This window comes from Pinus tabuliformis, chromosome 1_2, assembly GCF_031772625.1.
Source record: "Pinus tabuliformis cultivar Carrire ecotype Pingquan chromosome 1_2, CPIR1, whole genome shotgun sequence".
NCBI lineage: Eukaryota > Viridiplantae > Streptophyta > Pinopsida > Pinales > Pinaceae > Pinus > Pinus tabuliformis.
Window position 1 is genome coordinate 573,107,197 of NC_142298.1, and position 22,435 is coordinate 573,129,631.

The following is a 22,435-nucleotide window of genomic DNA, read 5'->3' on the forward strand; positions in this document are numbered from 1 at the left end:
ACTTAACCAAAAATAAAACTCTGAAAAATCAAAAATATATAAATGTTTATAGTTTTTACAAAATGTTTTTTGTCCAAGACAAAATCGGTCATAGGACCAAGAAACCCAAAAATGAATGCAAAAAAGCTTCCTAGACTAATGATGCTGGTGATAACATGTCACCGCCTATGCAATCAAGCGCAAGAGCCGGGTCCATCGACTCGACACACCAGTAGTGTGGCGCTGTAACCTCAAGGGTAATTCATCGGTCCTAACATCCTGAATACTGAGAGTGAGGCCCTCGATCTGATCCTACAGCACTGCTAGGGTCTCTAATATATCCAGATCTCGGAGGACGGCCCTCCCTACAGCCTCTCTTGCTGGAGTGTCATCTGCCGCCTGTAGGCGTGCCACTGGTCGCACTAGCCCAATATCTGCACACACATATGAGTTCGATTAGTCTTGGGAGAAATTAAAAACTCAAAAACATTATAAAACTGATAAACAAAGATGTGGTCGAATCATTTTACCTATAGCACTCGACTACTCGCCGGCTGGTAACGCCAAATCTGAGTCACCTCAGAAATCCATCCCGACATATGGATACTCCGCAAAGACCATCTCCTGACGGTCAAACCACTCGGAAAGGCATCAAAGAAGGAAATTTGTGACTGACTAGCATGTCTGGCCATAAGATCAACTCATCTCTGCATCCGTGGTTCCCCGGTGCTGGAAATCCTAGTGAAATGTATTGAGGCTGCATCAGTGGAATCCTCTCCAAGGCAAAAGAAGTCAATATGGAACCATAGCCAAAATTATTGGCTCTCCCATTCTTTAATTTGGAGAGTCGTTCTTTTATGACAAGAAGTATCGCCTCGCACCAGTTGAACACCTTCGGTTCCAGGCATTCCAGGGCATACTGCATGTAAGATCTGTTTGCCAAATGCAAAACCGCACTACCATCCAATCTAGAAAAGGTAAATAAAATGGTCCTCAGGAACCGATCAGTGACATCCTAGATATTTATCTTGCCATCTTTGTTGGGCTAAGATCCATCTTTGCAGAACTGACAAATATAATCTTTCACGAATTCACCCCCACGGGCGAATCCTGAAAGTTAAAGAGGGGCACCACGCCTCGACAACCCCATTAGAAAGTAAATATCCTCGGTTGTAAATGGAATGGATTTACCTCTAATCTGGAATACCTAGTCGATCGGATCCCAAGCATAAAGAAAATACTGCAACAAAATGATTTGTTGCCTCATGCTAGATATGCGAAAGAACTTCAGCAACCCACAGTTTCTTAATGCAGCAACTGTGCTCGGGTCATGTAAAGCAATCATGTCCTCTTCTTCATGTTCATGTTCATGCCATGTGACAACCATCTTGATCCAACAAAATCTGAAATGCAAACAAAAGATGAGTTAGGATCCAAATTTGAGAAAAAACAGGCAAAGTTTCATGAGAAATCACTATATAAAGATGCCCTTCTGCGCCCATCGCACTCTGCCTTTGAGCAAGGTGGGATGCATACTGACTGGCCAGTTGGCAGCTTAGTATGAATCACACCTTTTGATATAGGCTAGGTGTGATGGTTGGAGAACGAGTTCTTCAAACCCCAGGGGCCCAAAAAATGGAAAAACTTGCTCAAAATCGAGAAAAGATGGAATGAAAATGAAGAGCTCAAGGTTAGCTCCTACCTGGTCTTGACGGTGTGAAGAATAGTCTATTAGTTCTCCCGAAATAAACTGATTAAATTTGAGGGGGAAAACCACTCCAGAGCTCCAAAATCCCAAATTTGAAATGAAATGATAAAAGTGAAAGGTAAAACTACTTTTTATGTTACTATTCACGTAATTCAAGTAAAATGTTAGTTTTAATTCATTTTTCGTACATATATATGTATTTCTAATCATTTTGATGGAGTGATTGAGCAATTTGAACGACCAACGAAAGAACATAATGTGCTAAACAGTGAATTGAACATTTTGACCACCAACTGAGCAATGTTATCGCATGGTTCAAGCTCGTTAAAAAATAAACCTACCATTGAGCATATGTTACTGCAAGGTTCAAGCTTGTTCAAAAATAAAATTTCCTTCAGTAAATAACCTTTGTGATTGCCATACTATCAGCCTTATGAGCCTTGGTTGTATTCTACCATCACCTCCATCCTTTTGGCCGATCAAACGCTTCCACTTGATTGTTTACCATTTTGAGGAACAGCTACGACGAGTGGTCCTGTTATCCAGCCTCTTCACATCACCATGTTTTGAGAAGTTCCAAGCTTACCCATAACCAATTTTCTACCCTAAACGCCACTCATTCCTCAAAAATGAGTCTCCTTTAAACTCTTTTCAGACTCGTTAAATATGAAAAGATTGTCAAGCTATTGGCTTTTCCAGCTTGTTAAAGTAATCGAAATGCCATCCCTCCTGTATATTTTAATCTTTTTCAGACCTGAGGGATTATCTCACAAAAAAAATCGAGCGCTCGTCTTTTCGGCTCACTAAAGTTATCGAAAAATAATCCCTTTCGTATTATTTTATCCTTTTTTAGACTTAAGGGATTATGCTACGAAAAAGAACTGCTAGTATTTCCTTTTCATCCCTTTTCAAACTCTCTAAGCATGAAAAGGACCGAGTTTTCTTTGTTGTTAAACTCGTTAAAACAATAACAACGAACGTGTCCACCTAGACAAGAACGAGTTTCATTGTCGCTAGGCTCGCTAAAACATAGTGATAGCTTTGCCGGAAGGGAAAATTATAGAACAAGCATATGTTATCCTCCTCAAGCTTGACAAAAATAAAGAGGTACTGGTCATCAATGACTAGGGAAAAAGGGAAGAAAACTTGAAGAATTTTATTGGTAGTAGGTCACTCTTTAACATGACACTTTCACTCCATCATCATGATTGAGTCGGGTTGGGTTATTCCGTTCACCAGTAATTTCGCCATTGGTCCTCCACACCATCCATCTTTTGGGGTTAACGCTACCAATCCATCTCAGTGTCGCTGATATGTTCAAGAGAAGTCATTCAGTTGAGAATTCACCATCCAGTTAATGCCTCATCAACTGCAATACCTTCACCCTCCATTTTTTCATGGTCGCCATTCTTGAACCTTGTGTCGTCAGATCATTTTCACCTCCAGAAAATCATTTGCATCATTTCATGTCGTAGATGTGGGATACGTTAAGGCCCTCCTACAATGGGTCACTTCTTGTCGACATCAACTCATTATCTAAGAAGTTGACTTAGAAACAACCCTTTCAGTACTTTGAAGCTTGCATGCCTCAATGGCAAGTTTCTCACTTCTGGCGATATGTTGAAATCAATGGCCTTCAACCAAAAGACTTTGCATGGTGTTCGGCATTAGATCATATATTCACATCACGTGAATTGTACTATAGTACCTTGAGGGTCATCATCATTATCGATGATTCCTCTCATGTCTGTTAACAGCTTACATTATTGGCTGGTAATCAGGCGATGTCTTTCCATGTTCGACTTCAGAACATCTTTTCACATGGATCAACTTGTACATCGAGCGAAGATTGAACGAGTTTGAAGACCCCGGATCTAGTTTCATCCATCTAGGCTGTGATATATTCAGGGATATAAAGACATCAAATGTACACAATAGCTACACAGATGGTCATCCGAGCCAAGAATGATGACACTACATATGAAGAATCACCAGTCTGCAACTACAGATGATTATCTGTCCTATGTACATGAAAATGAATTTATAAAGTTGAGCATGGGAATACTCACCTCAACTAGATCATGAAAAATATGATGATGATGATGTATTGTATTGTATCTTATATAGGTCACCTTCTAGTTTCGAAAACCTCGGATCCTCATGATAAAGCATTTCACCCGACATCAAAAGATTTACGACTTCATGCTTTAGGGGGCAACTGTTATAGACATATTTTGGCACTGCAACCCCAATCTTATATGTCGATAAACTATGGCTCTTTAACCCCTAAAAGTGTTGTTTCATACCCTAAAGGATCATGATCAACTGATTACATCATTCCCTAGAAGTTCCACCTGAAAAACAACTCAGAACTAGCCAAAACATGACCATACTGATTGCTCCACTATCGGGGTGTGATGCATACTGACTGCTACACTAGCAAAGTGAGATGCATACTGAAGAGGCCTTCTGTAGGGTGTGATGAGTGAGGATGGACAAATTGCTGAGACAGTTTGCTAAGCGGATGCTCATGGGATCTTCTAGAAACTTCTCCTATGACACTTACCTCTCTGAATTTGCCCATGGATGAATAACAGATCCAAGAAATCTCCAAGTGGAACCAAGAAAAACAAGTGGAATGATACTAATCAAAAACCAAGGGATGACTCACACCCTTGCACACATCTATAAATGGATCCCTCATCTGAGAGATTTGGAGGCTGGAATTTTGTAATTTGCATGGAAGTGCTGATAGTTTGTCTTTGAGAATGAGCATTGTATTGTTAAGTGATCTTGCTTTTCATGAGGTGAAGAGGGCTTTGATGCTGGGAGGATGATGCTGGATCAGACAGCTGGGTTGTAATTATCCCTTCATATTTAATAAAGTTCTTTGAATTTTCCTCCATACAATTGTGTATTTGTGAATGTTGTTATTTTTGAATGCCATTGTATGTTCATTGTACTTCTGATTCTGCAATGTTTATGATATAATAAATCAAGATGCTTTGATGGTGTTTTGTTACTTTGTCTCTACAGGTATTCTCTAAAGCGGGACTAGTAGGAGAGGAGTTGCAAGCTCTGTCAAGGGGGAGATAAATCAATCAAGGATTCAAGCAGAAGATATAGGTTGGTTCCTTTGCCTCTCTCTCATCTATCATACATAGAGGAAATCCCAAATTGCTTTGATTTTTTGTTTCTAGTATAGCTTCCAATCCTAGAGGGCTAGCAGATCGAAAGGACACTAGTTTTCTCGAAAACACCACCACTTGTCAAAATCTTGGCATTACATCATTAGACCCAACCACAACCCTATTGGAGTTGGCTGACCGATTGGTAGTTAGACCAGAAGATACACTACATGATGTAATGGTATTTGTAGACTCCTAGGAATACCCTGCAGACTTTTTGATTATTAATCCCAAAAACGGACTAGATGGACGCCCTTTAATTTTAGGTAGACCCTGGCTGGAAACTTCTGATGCTTACATTGGCTGTCGACAAGGCAGTATGACTATAGAAAGAGGGAGTAATGTCAATAATTTAGCTGTGTACCCTCTAGCCCAATGAAGCCTCACAATAATTAAAACAAAGAAACAACTTGTATCATACCTGACAGAAAACATTAGATCACCATTAACCATTGAATATTCCCTCAAATTTAAAGACCAAATAGAGGACGACATCATTAACAACTTCATTAACCAACCAAAAACCAGATCCCATTTACAATGTCACATGATTCAGGTAGCATTTGATAATGACGAAGAAGAAGATCCCCTGAAAGACACTCATGATCAATCAATACCTACCACCTCTATTTACAACAGCAAAACTATAGAAATTGAAGTAGGAAAAACTTTGAACATCAACAAAAATCTAACTGTTGAACAAGAAGAAAATCTGGTCCAACTACTGAGAAAATATAAGGAAGCTTTTGCAAGGGATTACCCAGACATGAAAGGAATTGATCCCCAGTTGTGTATGCACCACATTTATACAGAAAAGGATGCTAGCCCCGTTCGCCAACCCCAACGGAGATTAATCTCTCATCTTAAGGATATTATGAAAGTTGAATTACAAAAAATTTTGGATGTAAACTTTATTTACCCAATATCTAACAGCAAGTGGGTCTCTCTGCTAGTAGTGGTGCCAAAAAAGAATGGGAAGTGGCACATATGTGTAGACTACAGAGAATTGAACAAAGCAACCCAGAAATACCACTTTCCACTTCCATTCATTGATCAGGTATTAGACACATTATCAGGAAAGAAATTCTTTTCTTTCCTAGATGGCTTTAGTGGATACAATCAGATTCAGATTGCCCCTGAAGATCAGGATAAAACCACTTTTACCTGTCCTTGGGGAACATTTGCTTATAGAGTCTTACCCTTTGGGTTATGCAATGCTCTTGCCACATTTCAAAGGGCCATCCTCAACATTTTTTCAGATCTAATAAATGAAGGGCTCAAAGTATATATGGATGATTTCACACCTTATGGAGATGATTTTGAGCCAGCATTACAAACACTAGAAAAAGTGCTGCAAAGATGTATTGCCACCAGGCTCTACTTGAGCCATGAAAAGTGTCATATGATGATGACCGAAGGATTAATATTAGGTCATTATATCTTAGCAGCTAGAATACAGGTAGATCCAGCTAAAATTCAGATAATTTTGTTAATGCCTACTTCTACCACACAAAGAGAGGTACACAGTTTTCTAGGATTTTCTGGTTATTATAGAAGATTTATAGAAAAATTTTCTCAAATTGCTGCACCTTTATATGCACTAACAGGGAATGTTGAGTTCATTTGGATAGATAAGTGTGACCATGCTTTTGAGGATCTAAAAAATCTTGTATCGACAGCCCCAGTGCTTAGGGGCCCAAATTGGGATTTGCCATTCCAAATTTCATCTGATGCTTCAGACACACTAATTGGAGCAGTTCTTGGGCAGGAAGAAGATAAAAAGCCATATGCAATTTATTATATTAGCAAGAATCTATCTCCTACCTAATTAAACTATATTGTGACTGAAAAAGAAATTTTAGCTATAATACATGTTGTAAATAAGTTTAGACATTATATAACTGGGTATCATGTAGTTTTATATACATATCACTCTGGCATAAGGTATTTATCAAATAAGCCAGTTACAAACGGTAGAATAACAAGATGGTTGATTCTCTTGCAGGAATTTGACATCACAATTAAGGATCGACCTGGAAAAGAGAATGCTATAGCGAATTTTCTCTCACGAATGCCAAAGCCAGTAGACGCAGCAATAGTCGAAGATCAATTTCCAGATGAACATTTGGTTTTTGTTACTATCAAAACATCATGGTATGCTGATGTTGCAAATTACTTAGTAGTAGGCAAATTACCTAAGCATTTAACGCCTAATGATGAAAACAGATAGTGCAACGCAGTACCCGATTCTCTTGGATTGGAGGCTACTTATTTGATACAGAGATAGATATGCACATCAAAAGATGCATCTGAGAAGATGAAATATTTGACATTCTGAAAGCATGCCACAATGGGCCATGTGGCGAACATTTTGTAGACTACAGGACCGGTCACAAGGTTGTACAAATAGGCTATTACTGGCCCACTATTTTTAAAGATGCTAAAAAGTTTGTTCAAGCCTATGATAGTTGCCAGAGGACAGGACGCCCTGGACAATCTGATGAAATTCCTCTATACCCACAGTTAGTAATTGAGCCATTCGAGTGATGGGTGCTCGATTTTATTGGTCCTGTTAACCCATCATCAAATAAGAAAACCTACATACTAGTTGCAATAGAGTATGTTACGAAATGGGTTGAAGAAGAGGCACTACCAAGAGCTACAGAGGATTCTATAATAAATTTTCTTTTTCAATTATTTTTGTGACATGGCCTCGCAAGGGAGATAATTACAGATGGGCGACCGTAATTTGTAGGTAATAAAATCACTGCAACATTAAAAAATTACAACATTCGACACAAAATTACAACCCCATACGACCCGCAGGAAAATGGCCAAGTAGAAAGCACTAATAAGGTAATTGAGGCAATACTGACAAAAATAGTTGCATCATACATACATGACTAGGCTTTAAGATTTCCGGAAGCCTTGTGGGCATACTGAACAACGTGGAGAAACACCACCGGGTATTCACCATATCAATTAGTATTTGGAAAAGAACCCATCTTTCCAATCGAATTCAAAATTCAAACATTAAGAACAGTGCAGGAGGTGGGTTTGAATTTAAATGAGGCCCAGACTAATAGATTACAACAAATCCATGAGTTAGATGAAATAAGGCTCTCAGCTCTTCAACACACTACATTAATTCAACAGTAGAGAGAAAAATGGCATGATGCCCTTATTAAAAAGAAGATCTTCCACGAAGGAGATTGGGCACTCCTATACGATTCCAAGTTTCAGGATTTTCCTGGAAAACTCCAGACACGATGGCTTGGACCTCATGAGATACAAAAAGTGCATGACAATGGCACCATTACATTAACTATCATTGACGAATCTGGCCATTCTTTCAAAGCAAACGGTCATCGAGTGCTACTTTATCACAAACCGCTTACTCGGGAATCCTTTTACCAGCAATTACAGGAATATTCCACTATGCAAATTCTTGCTAGGGAAGATAACCCCTCCTTAGCATTAATTCACTGAACAATTCCTTTGTTTCTGAATTTTGTACATAAACTTTTCTTTTTAAATTTCGCTTGTATAAACTGGTTTTTTTGTACAATTTTTTACTACTATTCCAATATAGGAACAGTTGTTGTTCCTCTTAAGGAACAGTAGCCGTTCCATTTAGGGCACAGTGGATGATTTCTTTATTTTATTTTCGTGTTGTTCCTCTTAAGGAACAGTATTCTTGTGAGTTTATATTTGTTTGTTGTTCCTTTTACGAAACAACTATTGTTCCTCTTAAGGGACAACAGCCATTCCTCTTAAGGAACAACATTTTTGTATGTCCTGTTTGGAGTTTGCATTCTTTCTATTCCTCTTAAGGAACAACACTTTCGCGTGTTTACATTTTTGTTGTTCTTCTTAAGGAACAACACTTCTACGTGTTGTATCTTTGTTGTTCCTCTTAAGGAACAACTGTTGTTCCTCCTAAGGAACAACAGCCATTCCTCTTAAGGAACAACACTTCCACGTGATTGTATTTTTGTTGTTCCTCTTAAGGAACAGCGGCTGTGCCTCTTAAGGAACAACAACCATCCCTCTTAAGGAAAAAAAATTTCACGTGTCTCTATTTTTTGCTGTTCCTCTTAAGGAACAGTTATTGTTCCTCTTAAGGAACAACTATTGTTCCTCTTAAGGAACAACAACTGTCCCTCTTAAGGAACAACAACTCTGTGTGATTCATATTTTTTACTATTGCATTTAAGCAACAACTATTGTTCCTTTTAAGGAACAAAAGTCGTTCCTCTTAAGGAACATCGACCCGCATGCATTTTTTTTAACTGTTCTATTAAAGGGACAGTTGTTGTTCCTTTTAAAGGAACAACAGTTTCACTATTTTTTTACTTTCTGCCATTCCTTCTAAGGAACAACAGTTTCGATTTGGAGTGCTTTTTTGGCTGTTCCGCTAAAGGATCAACACTTTATTTTGTGCTTGCTTTACCTGTTGTTCCGCTTAAGGAATAGTTGTTGTTCCTCTTAAGGAACAACAGTTTTGCGTGTAATTTTTTTCTTTTTTTGTCGTTCCTCTTAAAGGAACTGCAGTTTTGTGTGCAGATGTTCTTTTTGTTGTTCCTCTTAAGGAACAGCAGCTGTTCCATCTAAGGAACAACACTTTTTGAGTGCATTTTTTCATTGTTTCTCTTAAAAGAACAACATTTTTTGAGAGTCTTTGTGAATAATGTTTCACTCTTCATGATCCTTTCAAGGCAAAGATACAAATACATGCAAGGACACCAAATTTAAAGGTTATTGAAATAGGAAAATCAAAGAAAAATTTTCATTTTTCAAGAGATTGCTTTGTATTGAAAAGAAAAAGGAAAGGACATAACTATATATATCACTTTGCTATCTTTATCTTCACTTAAACTTAAATTGATTGATTATTGTTATCATGTTGGTTCTTCCCTAATTCTCATAATTCTCTTTGATTATTATTATTATTGAATAAGAATAATGGCATATCTTTCCCTATTGAGATGTTCAAACTTCTTCCACCATCCATACTCTTAAGGAGTATTGAGCCATCCTCTGTATATAAATAGAAAGTGCTATATAAAAGAAAAGGAAAAGAAAGAAAAAATATATCTATATGATTACTAACAATTCTATGATTTGTCAGAAGGAGGATAGGGGGTCTCATCAAGAGCTAGCCTACCATGATCATAAGAAAGCAGTGAAGCGGCATTCCCACTATGGCCACCACACCAGGGATATGATCTAATGAGCACAAAAGAAAAAATAAAAGTCCTTGGAATGGCAGCTCTCATCACGAGACGGCCTGCCCACCTTTCACTCCTTCCTAGTGAATGGCATTGTGATCCAACTGGTTACCAAGCCAGCACAATGGCCTCCATTCTGACATCACAAAGCACTTTCCTAGGCATATATAAAGGATTATGGTTCCAAGGGTGAAAAAGCAACTTTGTCAAGGTTATAAACACCTGTGGGCAATAGAGCTCTGCTGATGGTATTAGAGTCATATTTTTCAACACCAATAGTAATTATAAACCCTTTTCTTATTTCTTTATATTTTTAAAAGAGGTTATGTCCCCAAATTCCTTTTTGAACCTTGTATGCATGAATATCATTTAAAAAAATCAATCATAATGGTTTAAGTGGGATGAGGACCGCATAAGCATTTTATCTATGTCAGTTGTCCTTTTCCCTTTTTCGCATCACTCCCTAGCATCTGCATATCTATTCACAATTTTCATCATAAGCCTCAATTTCAGCAACTCGATACTTTTGGTGATCTTGTCATGGATATGTACATCTTTCCTTTTTTATTCTATACGATTGTCATCTAGTACGCTGCTTCTCCATTTAAATCGATCGAGGATGACCTATCATACTTCACGGGGGCACGGGTGACTTCCAAAATACTCCTGCATACATGCCAGTTTCCTGTTTGGAGGTACTAGACTGCATCAGATTCCTTAATAGCAAGTTTTAATGGTATTTGATGTTAAAAAAAGGGATGTTATCCTACATGGATAGTTTGATGTTCCATTGTTATATTTGTGTATTGTTGTATAAAATTAACAGTGTGTAGAACTCCGACAAAATGGGAGGTCGATCAGTATGCAACGAGCCGCAAGTACTAACAATTTCTGATGCTGCACGAGAAATTTTGTTAAGAGCAGGATGGATCGCCTATTTTAAATGGTTACAGCAGCCCCATGAAATTGTGGCTATCAAATTTCTGTAGAATTTGCAAGACGATCATTCCATAGTAAGAGGAAGGCAAATAACAGTGACATATATAGTAATTACAGAAGTATTTGCACTACAAGTAGTTGGTCCCATATGGACACATAAGAAAGTGAGACTTCAATATGCCATGGCCACCTTTCGGGATGAGAGACAGAACCTAGTTGTTAAAGGAAAAGGAGTATAGCCTTCATCTCTAGGGGAACCATGGATGGAACTAGCTAGAGTAGTGCAGAACTCCATTACATGCGATGGGAGAGTGGATGTGATAAGACCACGCCACCTCAAATTATTATCAGTATTAAAATAGAAATGTGCCGTATATCTGCCTGCATATCTAAATTTTTTGTTGCATGATGTTGTTGATAGTATAAACAAATCCCATCATAAAAGTACTGTAGTGAGCCACCATTGTTTAATTCGATTAATAGTAAGTTATAGCCTTGCTCAACAACACACCAGTTGGGAAGAATTGGTGTTTTCCATAGACAGGGGACTAGCCTTACCAGCCCCAAAAAGAAAAAGAACTACCAACACAGCAAACAGGCCTCCGAAACACAGACACTCCTCCAGATTAAGAATAGGTAGGGGAATGTTTGAGAACCTCCAGGGTAGCAGCAACCAACCCTTATAATTACTCAATTCTGAAACGAGCAACCTTCACAACCCGAAAGAAGAGATAACCAAGAGTCAAAATTGGAGGAAGAAATTGAACACACTAGTGAAGAAGAGAGGGAGGGAACTAAACTTCCTTTAAACCCTAGCGCAAGTCCATCGCAAAACCCATTGCAGGAGGATGAATTGGCCCAAATTTTGGCTAATATGAGTGAGTATATTCAGCCCCAGAGTCTGCTCAACTTCAATATTGAGGCAGAGTAATCACAAGAACACTCTGCCCACACCAAGAATTCATCAGAAGAAATAAAAAACGAGGAAGAAGTAGGAGCAGAAGCCACTCAAGAAGTGGTAGACCAAACTAGGGTTACCCCTCCAGAGGAACCTAGTCCAGATAATGTAAAAACTGAAGAGACGCTCCAAACAGAGGATATGGAAACTAGCTAGGGCAAAGGCACAGCCCTCGAAGAGAAAAATACAACTGAACAACTGAGCCCAGAAAGAATAGAGACAGTTAGGGAAATAGTTGTTCCTCCTGAGAAGAAGAAGAAAAGCGAAATTAAGAGGCTGCAAAAGGAACAATAAAAACTGCAAAATTTAGTAAAACAATTCAAGTGGAAGATAAGGGCACTAAAAAGGGGGAAAATCACAAGAAGAGACCTGAAAATAGTGAATGTGGCCATACATACTAAACCCCATGATACAAAGGCCGCGAAGGCTCAAATCGAGCCCATATGCATTCAATATGGTAAGGAACAACATGCATCTGTTACAGACACAGCTGCCCAAATAGAAAATCCATATTTCCAGGATAAAGATGTTCAAACAGAGGCACTATCCTCTAGAAATACGGCCACCTAGACATTCCATGATAAAGAGACATAGACTATGGGCACTCAAAATTGTGATAAGAGTACCCAGATAAATCTTCAACCCAAAGATGTTTTGATAAACAACCACCCTGGTATAACAAAACTCCAAGAGGATCTAGCACAAGCTCAGCGGACTATAGAAAAGCTTGAGGAAGAAACTGTTCCTCAGAAGAAATACCAAGAATTACAACAGCAATTAAGGAACATCAATGCATCAGAGAATGAAGCATTCGATAAATATTGAAGGGTAGAGGAAAAAGTTGAAGAGGTAAAGAATAGTTTGAAAATAGTCAGTAGTCAAATGGATACTCTCTATTCTTTATATACAGATGTTGTAGCATGTAGGTTACCTACCAAAAACTATGCTTTATTTATGTTAGAAAGATATTTACAATTAAAAATTAAGGCTGTTAAGGGAGGGAAATCTATGGAATTAAAAATTGTTGATGATTTTATAAATTGTTGTAAACACCATGGAGTAAAAGTTCAACGATTACTCTATGAGTTTCCTTTACATAATTTTATATTGGAAGAGGAAATGGAGAAAAATCCCAATCCTTTTGTGGGTGATGTATAGTTTCAAGCATTTATTTCATTTGCTGTTAACCAGTTAAAGTGGCTCAAGGCCCATAATACTTTTCAGAGACAAGAAAATGGGCTAGACCTTTGGGTTAAGGGTGAACCAAAAAACCCATTGCAGCTGCTGGCTAAACATAAAAGCCTAATGAAAAAGGAAGGAGTGATCCAAACCCTGGGACCCATCCACAAAGAAATTATCCAGCAAGGGGTAGAATATTTCCTCTCTATCAAAGACAATTCCTTGGCAGCAACTAAATTCAGATGGAAGACTTCCAATCGGAATATACATGACAGAGAGCCATTCAATTAGAAGAACTCCAAGTTAGTTGCAGATCGCCTGGTTACCTATGGTAACCTCATTTTGAGGGAAGGCCCGTATTGGCTTGGTTGTAGGTTTCGAAGCCCTATTATCTGGTATCCTGCAGAAGGGTAAAAGGCCATATTGAGTTGCCTGATGGGAAGACAGGGCCTATCTTTGAAGTTTTAGCTACAAATCATGGTTTTAGACCACTACATGACAATCTCTCTCCAGCCTATTCTTTGACTACTTTGCATGCAAATTACATGGTTTTCATGAGGCCATGAAAAAGGGTAAGTAGGGGGGTGTGTTGAGCTATGGAAAAGGTATGAATTTGCCATTTATTTCCTTATCTTTTCCTTTTATCATAACTCCTTTTATTCCTAAGATGATAATATATCAAAGAATTATAGTGAAAACTAGGGAGTTATTGATTATTGTGAATTAGTTAATTATTATCTTTTTCCATACAGAAAATAGAAGAAATGGAAAACTACCATTTTGAAGGAAAAGAGAAAATAGAGTAACTATTGTTCCTTCAATAGGAAGTCGTATCTAGACGAGTAGATCAAGATCGGAGTGCACAATTAAGGATAAGGATGGAAAATCACAGCATCAGCACAAGAAGACAAAGGGATTGACTGGAGTTAGAAGATGGAGCATATCCCTCAGGATCTCTTGATCCTGAGGGATCGCTGTTTTACAGTCTATCTATTATTCCTTGTTTTATCTACCTATCCATTTTAAAAGAGACAACGCTTGTAAATATTCATGGATTATCAATTATCATTATTCAAAACTCCCTGTTGTATTTCTACTTTGATCATCGACTCTCGTTGATTAAAACAGAATACGATTGCCTGTAACATTTTCATGTGATTAATACATAACTCAGTTGCTGTTCCATTTGTTTATACTGAAGTAGTTTGGTAGTGTTTCACTAGCAGCTAAGGGCCCAGCCCTGGTGGATCCACTTGCTATCTGTACCATTACTTTCAATCGCAGTCGTGTGATGGTTTGGTTTGGTTTTCATTCATTTAAATTGCATTACTTTACTGTTCTTCGTTTGTAGAGTTTATGAATTGTCTTACTGTAACTGAATCACGTTGTCGTTCCTTTTCATCATAATAAGATTATTATCATGAGAAACTATATTGTTATGTTGTTCATTTCATTATAAAGCTTTGCTATTCATTCCCGTAAACTGACTTTGCTATTCATTGCAAATTGCCGTTCCTTTTCTATTAAATAAGATTGTTGTTCATTTCTGTTGGATGATATTGCTGTTCATTTCTACTAGATAACATTGTTGCTCATTTCTTTTTTGCAAGTATTTGGTTTTGCCTTTTAACATCATTACAGTTAGCGCATTTATTCCATTTTCTATTAGCAGCATTGTTGATTTGATTCCTTTTCATTTCGCATTAGTCGCTTTAGTGTGGAGTGTGAGAACAACAAGTGTAAAGAACATTGGCGATTATTATCAGAGTTCTCAGATTGTGGATCTTGTTTTTGTTTGATTTCATTTTCGTCAGTTGACAAAGGAAAGAGTTATTGTTACTGCATCCTTGACTGATAATTGTTGTTAATTTCTGAGTGAATGTTTCAGAGCATTGAGTTTCTTTTATTTGCAAATAGGTTTTATTTCAAGCATTCGTTTACTCTTGTGTTTGAAGCATTGTACTGCAAATTGGAAAACATTACTCTTGGATTAAATTGCCACCTCAAACTGAGTACACTCTTGAAATAGAAAATCGTTCCTGGATTGATAATTAATGTAGGATAAATAGGAGTTAAAAAGATACCTTTTATACCTCAACACCATCAATATCACAACCAACAATGAGCAAGATCTGGAATACTACTTTTCGAGATGTGGCATTTTCAAATAACACCAACTTCAGTAAATGTAGTGAATGTATTGTGTCGAAAGCGCAAATGAAGTCAAAAACTACAAAAGAGTTGGAAGAAAAGGCACGAGGTAGGTTGACGAAACATAACAAGATTGTTATGTGTGGAATATATTGCTACTATGCCCATAGAATTATGTCAGAGAAGTTTCCAAAGGAGTATTTGAGCATTATCCATGATAAAATGGACAAAACAAAGACTTCAATCCCAAGGCTACGTGTCAAATAAAAATCTATTATAGGAACAAATTTAGGTTTGCCATTGACAGGTATGCTTACACATGGGCATAAAGCGGGAGGTTTTGGTCATTTCTCCTTACCATTTGTCCATATTGGATCACAATTTACTATTACATCCCTTGCAAAGTGCTTAAGGGACCTTGAAGATCCAAAAATGGATATGTATGGTGATCTACTTTATGAAAGTGGAATTTCAAGAAACCCACTTACAAATGCATTACTTGACACCTCTATTTACTCAAAATGTCAAGTGTACAAGGACGATTTTATATCTCATGGAAGTTCAAAAAGTCAAAATGTTGATTTTAAACCTCTTCCTCCACATTTCTTGTTACAGTTGGACAATGCAGCAAGTGATAATAAGAATCACTATCTTTTCATGTTTCTATCACTTTTAACTACACTTGGTGTCTTCATCACTATTGAGGTTGGGTTCTTGCCTATGGGGCACACCCATGAAGACATAGATGGAACCTATGGAAGAATGTCTTCCAACCTAAAAAGTAAAGATATTTATTTTTACCTAAAATGATGGATACATATCACATAATTGAAGAAAATCGAGTGTTTCCACCTACACTTATTGACAAGGTCTTTGACTTCAAAATTTTCCTTAATGGATACTTTAAGGAGGGAAAAAATGCACTAGTTGGAAATCTTAATGTCCAATACTTCCAATTTCTTATACTCAATGATGTTCTAGTACTAAGGTACAAAGAATCAATTAGAGATATTGAGTGGTCAAAACCAGTTGAGTTATGGAATATAGATGATGAAGGTCGACCTATAATTCATATAGGGAAGCCATATTTCTTAGCTTCCAAACAAAATGATGTCTATTTGAAAGAACTAAAGGAAAGGATAACATCATACATAAAAATGTGGAAAGACACTATTGGGAATGAGGATTCACAAATTGTTGCAGAGGAATGGAAAAATAAAGTAGTGTAGTGGGAAAAAGTTCATGATACATTAGATGGAATCTATAATGATCATAGAATAATAGATTGAAGTGATTCATCTTCTGAGGATTTCTGGCCCAAGACAAGGCACATTGTTGATGTTGATCATAATACACTCAAAGTAATCTCAAGTAGTATGGATGGAGATTTTGATAATGTGATAGATGAACCAATATATGTTGGACCCAAATGCAACAATCCAAATCCTGTTGGCATTATGTTTCTGGTATGGTTATATGTTACAGATGTTGTACTTGATGGCAACTCCCGTGGCAAGGCTCTCAATATGATGAAAATTAAGAAGTACGCAGGAAATCAGTTCAGAAGGTGCGTACCCGTAGGTACACCATGCAGGAACCGCGTCCAGATACGCAGGCCAATCGTTCAGGAGGTGCGTACCCCCAGTGCACACATTTCAAGGCAGAGAAAAGCACACGTGGGGTTTCTTATGTTTTACTCTTGGTATTTAGCCGACGGTATTTGTGTTATTACGGTTTTGGCTCGTGGTATTATTCCATGATTTTAGGAGGAGCTTGCCTATATAAAGCAAAGGAGATCACTTGGCTAAGCATCTTTTGCAATTGAATATCTTTAGATCTGAAATATTGGGTTATGGTCTTAAAAGCTTGATCTATATGAAAGGGAAGTTGAAGGCGAATCTGTGAAGGGTGATCTCTCGAGCGCATGATCAGATCTGAGCAACTGTGCCACTCTGGTGAACTGCCTATTCAGCCCTAATCAGAAGTACGCAGGTGTTTAATAGAAGAGCTGTGTGGGTACGCAGAGCAGAAACAAGAGATCTACGTGGGTACGCAGAGTAGAAACAGGAGACCTACGTGGGTACGCAGAGCAGAAGAAGGAGAGCTACGTGGGTACGCAGAGCAGAAGAAGGAGAGTTGCGTGGGTACGCAGAGTGACTAAGGTTCAGGTGTGTACGCATAGTAAAAGTACGCGGCGCGATAGTATTTCTGGGTGCGTACCTGCAGTAACAGTACGCGGCGCGATAATGTCTCTGGGTGCGTACCTGCAGTAATAGTACGCAGTGCGGTTGAAGGAACAGTGCGTGGGCACGCAGTGCGGCGGAAGGATTTCTGTGGGTATACGTAGGAAAGCAGAAGGTGAATTGCGTAGCGACGCAGGCCACAGAAGAGAAAACTGCGTATCTGTCTTAAGATGTTCTGTTGATTGAATTTTTCTGTTGATAAGGTGTTCTGGGTTAGTTCTGTTATTGCTGATCTGATAACTGTAGTGGACTGTAACTTTTATGTACTTGATGATCATTTGATGCTTTATGAAAAGAAGTAGGGGGTTGTAGCTCCCTTCCAGGAGAGACTGGAAAACGAGAGAGAGAGAGTTGTAGCTCTCTGCAGGTTGCAGCCTGCGTACTGGTAAAGGAGTGCACCAGTACAAAACCATTGTAAAAGAAGTTTCTAATTTGAAAGAAGATAGAGACATATTGCAGCAGGTGGTTTTCACCCACATTGGGTTTCCACCTTACATCTTGTGTTCTTTGGTGTGACTATCTGTTTTTCTTTGTTCATGCTCATTATTTTATGGTACTGACATGCAAAAATAATTCAAAGAACAAATAAGGAAGATTTATTAAAAGAATTAGATAATACTGATTCACCCCCCCTCTCAGTATTATTTTCAACAATTGGTATCAGAGCAGGTCCTTCAGAGAAGCTTCATCGCTTGAAGGTAGATCGTTCATCATGAGCAACTACGAGAGAGAAGCATCAATCAGGCCACCGGTTTTTGATGGGACAAACTTCAATTATTGGAAGGTAAGAGTTACTGCCTATCTTCAATCTCTTGGTACAGAAGTTTGGGACATCGTAGAGACAGGCTATGCTTTTCCTTCAGCTACTCCTACAGATGCAGCCGAGAAAAAGAAGTATGAAACAAATGCGAAAGCAGTCAGTACTCTATTAGGATGTATATCTCAATCAGAATTCATGAAGGTAATGCACTATAAATCCGCAAAAGAGATATGGGACAAAATTGTCACGAGCTATGAAGGAGACGAACAGGTAAAGCGTGCTAAACTTCAAACTCTAAGAATTCAGTATGAGACTCTCAAAATGTATAATGATGAAAGTGTGGCTAACTATTTTCTTCGGGTAGATGAGGTTGTTAATTGTATGAAGAATTTGGGTGAAGAAATAAAAGAGGCTATTGTGGTTGAAAAGGTCCTAAGATCATTGTCCCCCAAGTTTGAATCTAAAGTATCTGCAATAGAAGAAAAGGAAAATCTTCGAATTCTTACTATGTCTCAGCTACATGGAATTCTAACTGCTTATGAAATGAGAAAGGGAGGTCCATCAGACAGAAGAGAAGCTACTTTCAAAGCATCAGGCAAAGGAGATTGTTATGAAGTAAGCCACGTCCCGGAAGAAGAGGAAGAAGAATCAAATTTTGTCAGAAATCTTCAAAGGGGTTCTGGAAGGTTTAGAGGTAAGTTACCTTTTAAATGCTTTGCTTGTGGAAGAGTAGGTCATTATGCTGCAAAATGTCCTTATAAGGATAAAGGAAAGGAACCTGCTAGATGGAACAAGAAACAGAACGCAAATAAGAAAAGCTACTACACTCATGAAGATAGTGATGGTCTATCAAACAGTGGTGAAGATGAACAAGGTAATGAATATAAGTTGTTAATGGCATTTGAAGATGATGATTATATGGATGCTATAGATGTGGATAAACTTTATGATGAAATTACTAGACTCAAGAGATGTATAGAAGAAAAGAACATGATCATTGATACTCTACAATTTCAAATTGATGAAAAGGAAAAACATCTTGAAAAATTAGAAGGTGAAATTGTTGGTCTTAGAAAAGAGATTGAGAAAACAAAAGCTATTAATCTCAAGTTTGTCAAAGGATCTGAAACTTTGGATGAGATTATCAATGTGCAGCGGTCTCCACTAAACAAGACAGGTCTGGGCTATAATGGAGAAACTTCTCAAGCATCCACCTCAAAAAGTTATCTTGATGCAATAAGAAGAAATGAGCAAAAGAACAATGAAGATCATCAGGTAAAGCAGGGACGAATTACAAACAGAAACTATCAGGGGCAATCCATCTTAAGGGTGAACAAAAGCTACAACCAACCACAGGTAAAAACTTCTCAATTTGGTTCAAGAATAGATGAAAATAGAAATTACAATCAGTTGGCTGGTAGATTCGATAACCGCAGAAGTTTCTTCAATGGACAATGCTTTTCTTGCCATAACTTTGGTCACAAAGCAGCTCAATGTGTTGCATATAAAACGATCATGACTAGGGAAGCTCAAAAACAAAGAATTATGACAGGGATTACAAAAAGGACCTATAACAACTTTTCGGTTCTTGAAAATGAAGCTGAATGTTCTATTTGCAATAACTTTGGTCATGAAGACTCTGAATGCAGGAGCAGGTTTCAGCAGAAAAAGGAACAAGCCTCAAGCACCAAAACATGGAGAATAAAGGAACCTCAAACAGAAAGATGTGGGATAGCATTTTATGCAGAAGGACAGGAAAATCTATGGTACATTGACAGTGGATGTTCGAAGCATATGACAGGTGATAAAGAAAAACTTGAGTCTTATTCTGCTCTAGAAAAGGGAAAGAAAGTCTCTTTTGGAAATGATACTCCTGCAACTATAAAAGGAAAGGGCATTGCTCAGTTAAAAGAAAAGGTCAAGGCTGGAAATGTTTTGTATGTTGATGGATTGAAGCATAATCTTCTAAGTGTCAGCCAGATGTGTGATCAAAGAACTGAGGTTATATTCAGATCAAATGGATGTCTTGTTCGTGATCTTGATACAGGTAAAACAGTGATCAAAGGCAAAAGAACTCCAAATAATCTGTACATATTTGAAGAAGGACAACAACAATGCTATCTGAGCAAGGATGATGAGCACTGGCTATGGCATCGGAGGTTGGGGCATCTAAGCTTTTCACAAATAAGGAAAGCATGCAAATATCAGGCAGTTCGCGATCTTCCAGATATCAAAATTCCTGACAACACCATATGCAAATCATGTCAGTTTGGAAAACAAACCAGAACTAACTTTCCAGAGAAGGACGGATCAGCTAGCATGCCTCTTGAGCTAGTACATACAGATACATGCGGTCCATTCAGGAAAAGAACACCTAGAGGAGAATAATACTTGATATTATTCATTGACGATTTCTCCAGGTTTGTCTGGCTAGGACTTATGAAGCACAAAGATGAAGCATTCGAAAAATTCAAATCCTTCAAAGCTTTGGTTGAAAATGAATCAGGTCACAAAATTAAGTGCCTCAGATCCGACAGAGGTGGGGAGTTTACCTCAAATGAATTTTTCGATTTCTGTGAAGAACATGGGATAAGAAGAGAATTCTCTACAGCTAGAACTCCTCAGCAAAATGGAGTTGTGGAAAGAATGAACAGAACAGTCCAACAAATGGCTCGTGCTATGCTTGATGAATCAGGAACTCCCGCAACTTTCTGGGGTGAAGCTGCACATGCTGCGGTTGTTATTCTCAACAAAACAAATGTCAGGGTGAACAGCACTCAAACTCCTCATGAGCTCTGGTGTGGTAAGACTCCTTCGGTAAAGCACTTCAAAATCTTTGGGAGCAAATGCTATATTAAGAATACTGATGAGCAGCTTGGCAAACTTGAACCTAGAGCAGATGAAGGCATTCTTCTTGGTTACTCTCCACATAGCAAAGCATACAAATGCTACAATAAAAGACTTGGCAGAATTGTTGACAACATTGATGTAGTGGTTGATGAGGAGGGATACATTCCTAGGCAAGTTCATCATGAAGACATCGGAGAAGATGAAGGCTACCCTCAAAGACAGAATGATGAAGAAGAAGAACCTCAAGAAGAACCTCAAGAAGAACCAGAGGAGCAGACAAGAATAGAAGAAAAAACCCCATCTAGATATGTTCAGAAGAATCATCCAGAATCTCAGATTGTGGGGCAGAAAGAAGCAGGTGTACAAACAAGAAGAACAGTTGCAGAAGCCTCAAGCTATTTGGCATTACTCTCCTCCACTGAACCACAAAATGTGAAAGAGGCATGCAAAGATGAATGTTGGGTGAAAGCAATGGATGAAGAACTTGAGCAAATCGAAAAGAACAACACTTGAGAGCTGGTTCCTAGACCAAAAGATAAGAATGTTATCGGAACAAAATGGGTCTTCAAAAATAAATTGAATGAAAATGGAGAAGTAATTAGAAACAAAGCCAGACTTGTTTGTAAAGGGTATGCACAGCAAGAAGGAATAGACTTTGAAGAAACCTTTGCTCCTGTTGCAAGACTTGAGGCCATCCAAATGTTCCTTGCTCTCTCAAGTTTTCAAAACTTCAAAGTATTTCAAATGGACGTGAAATCAACCTTTCTGAATGGAGACTTGGAAGAAGAAGTGTACATTGAACAGCCAGATGGGTTCATTCTTGGAAATGATCCAAATCTTGTATGCAGATTGAAAAAGGCTCTCTATGGTCTCAAACAAGCTCCAAGGGCTTGGTACTACCGTTTGGACAAATATCTTCATCAACAAGGCTTTTCAAAAGGATCAGCAGATAGCAATCTTTATATAAAAATTGAAAATGGCAAATTTCTAATACTTGTTGTATATGTAGATGACATTATTTTTGGGAGCAATGAAGAAGCTATGAGTCAAAACTTTGCCTCGGTCATGCATAAAGAATTTGAAATGTCCTTGCTAGGAGAACTGACATATTTCCTTGGTTTGCAAATCCAACAAAAAGAAGGAGGAATCTTTTTATCTCAAACCAAGTATCTCAAACAGATTTTGAAGAAATATGGTATGGAAGATGCAAAACCAGTATGTACACCCATGGTCACAGGATGTAGCCTCA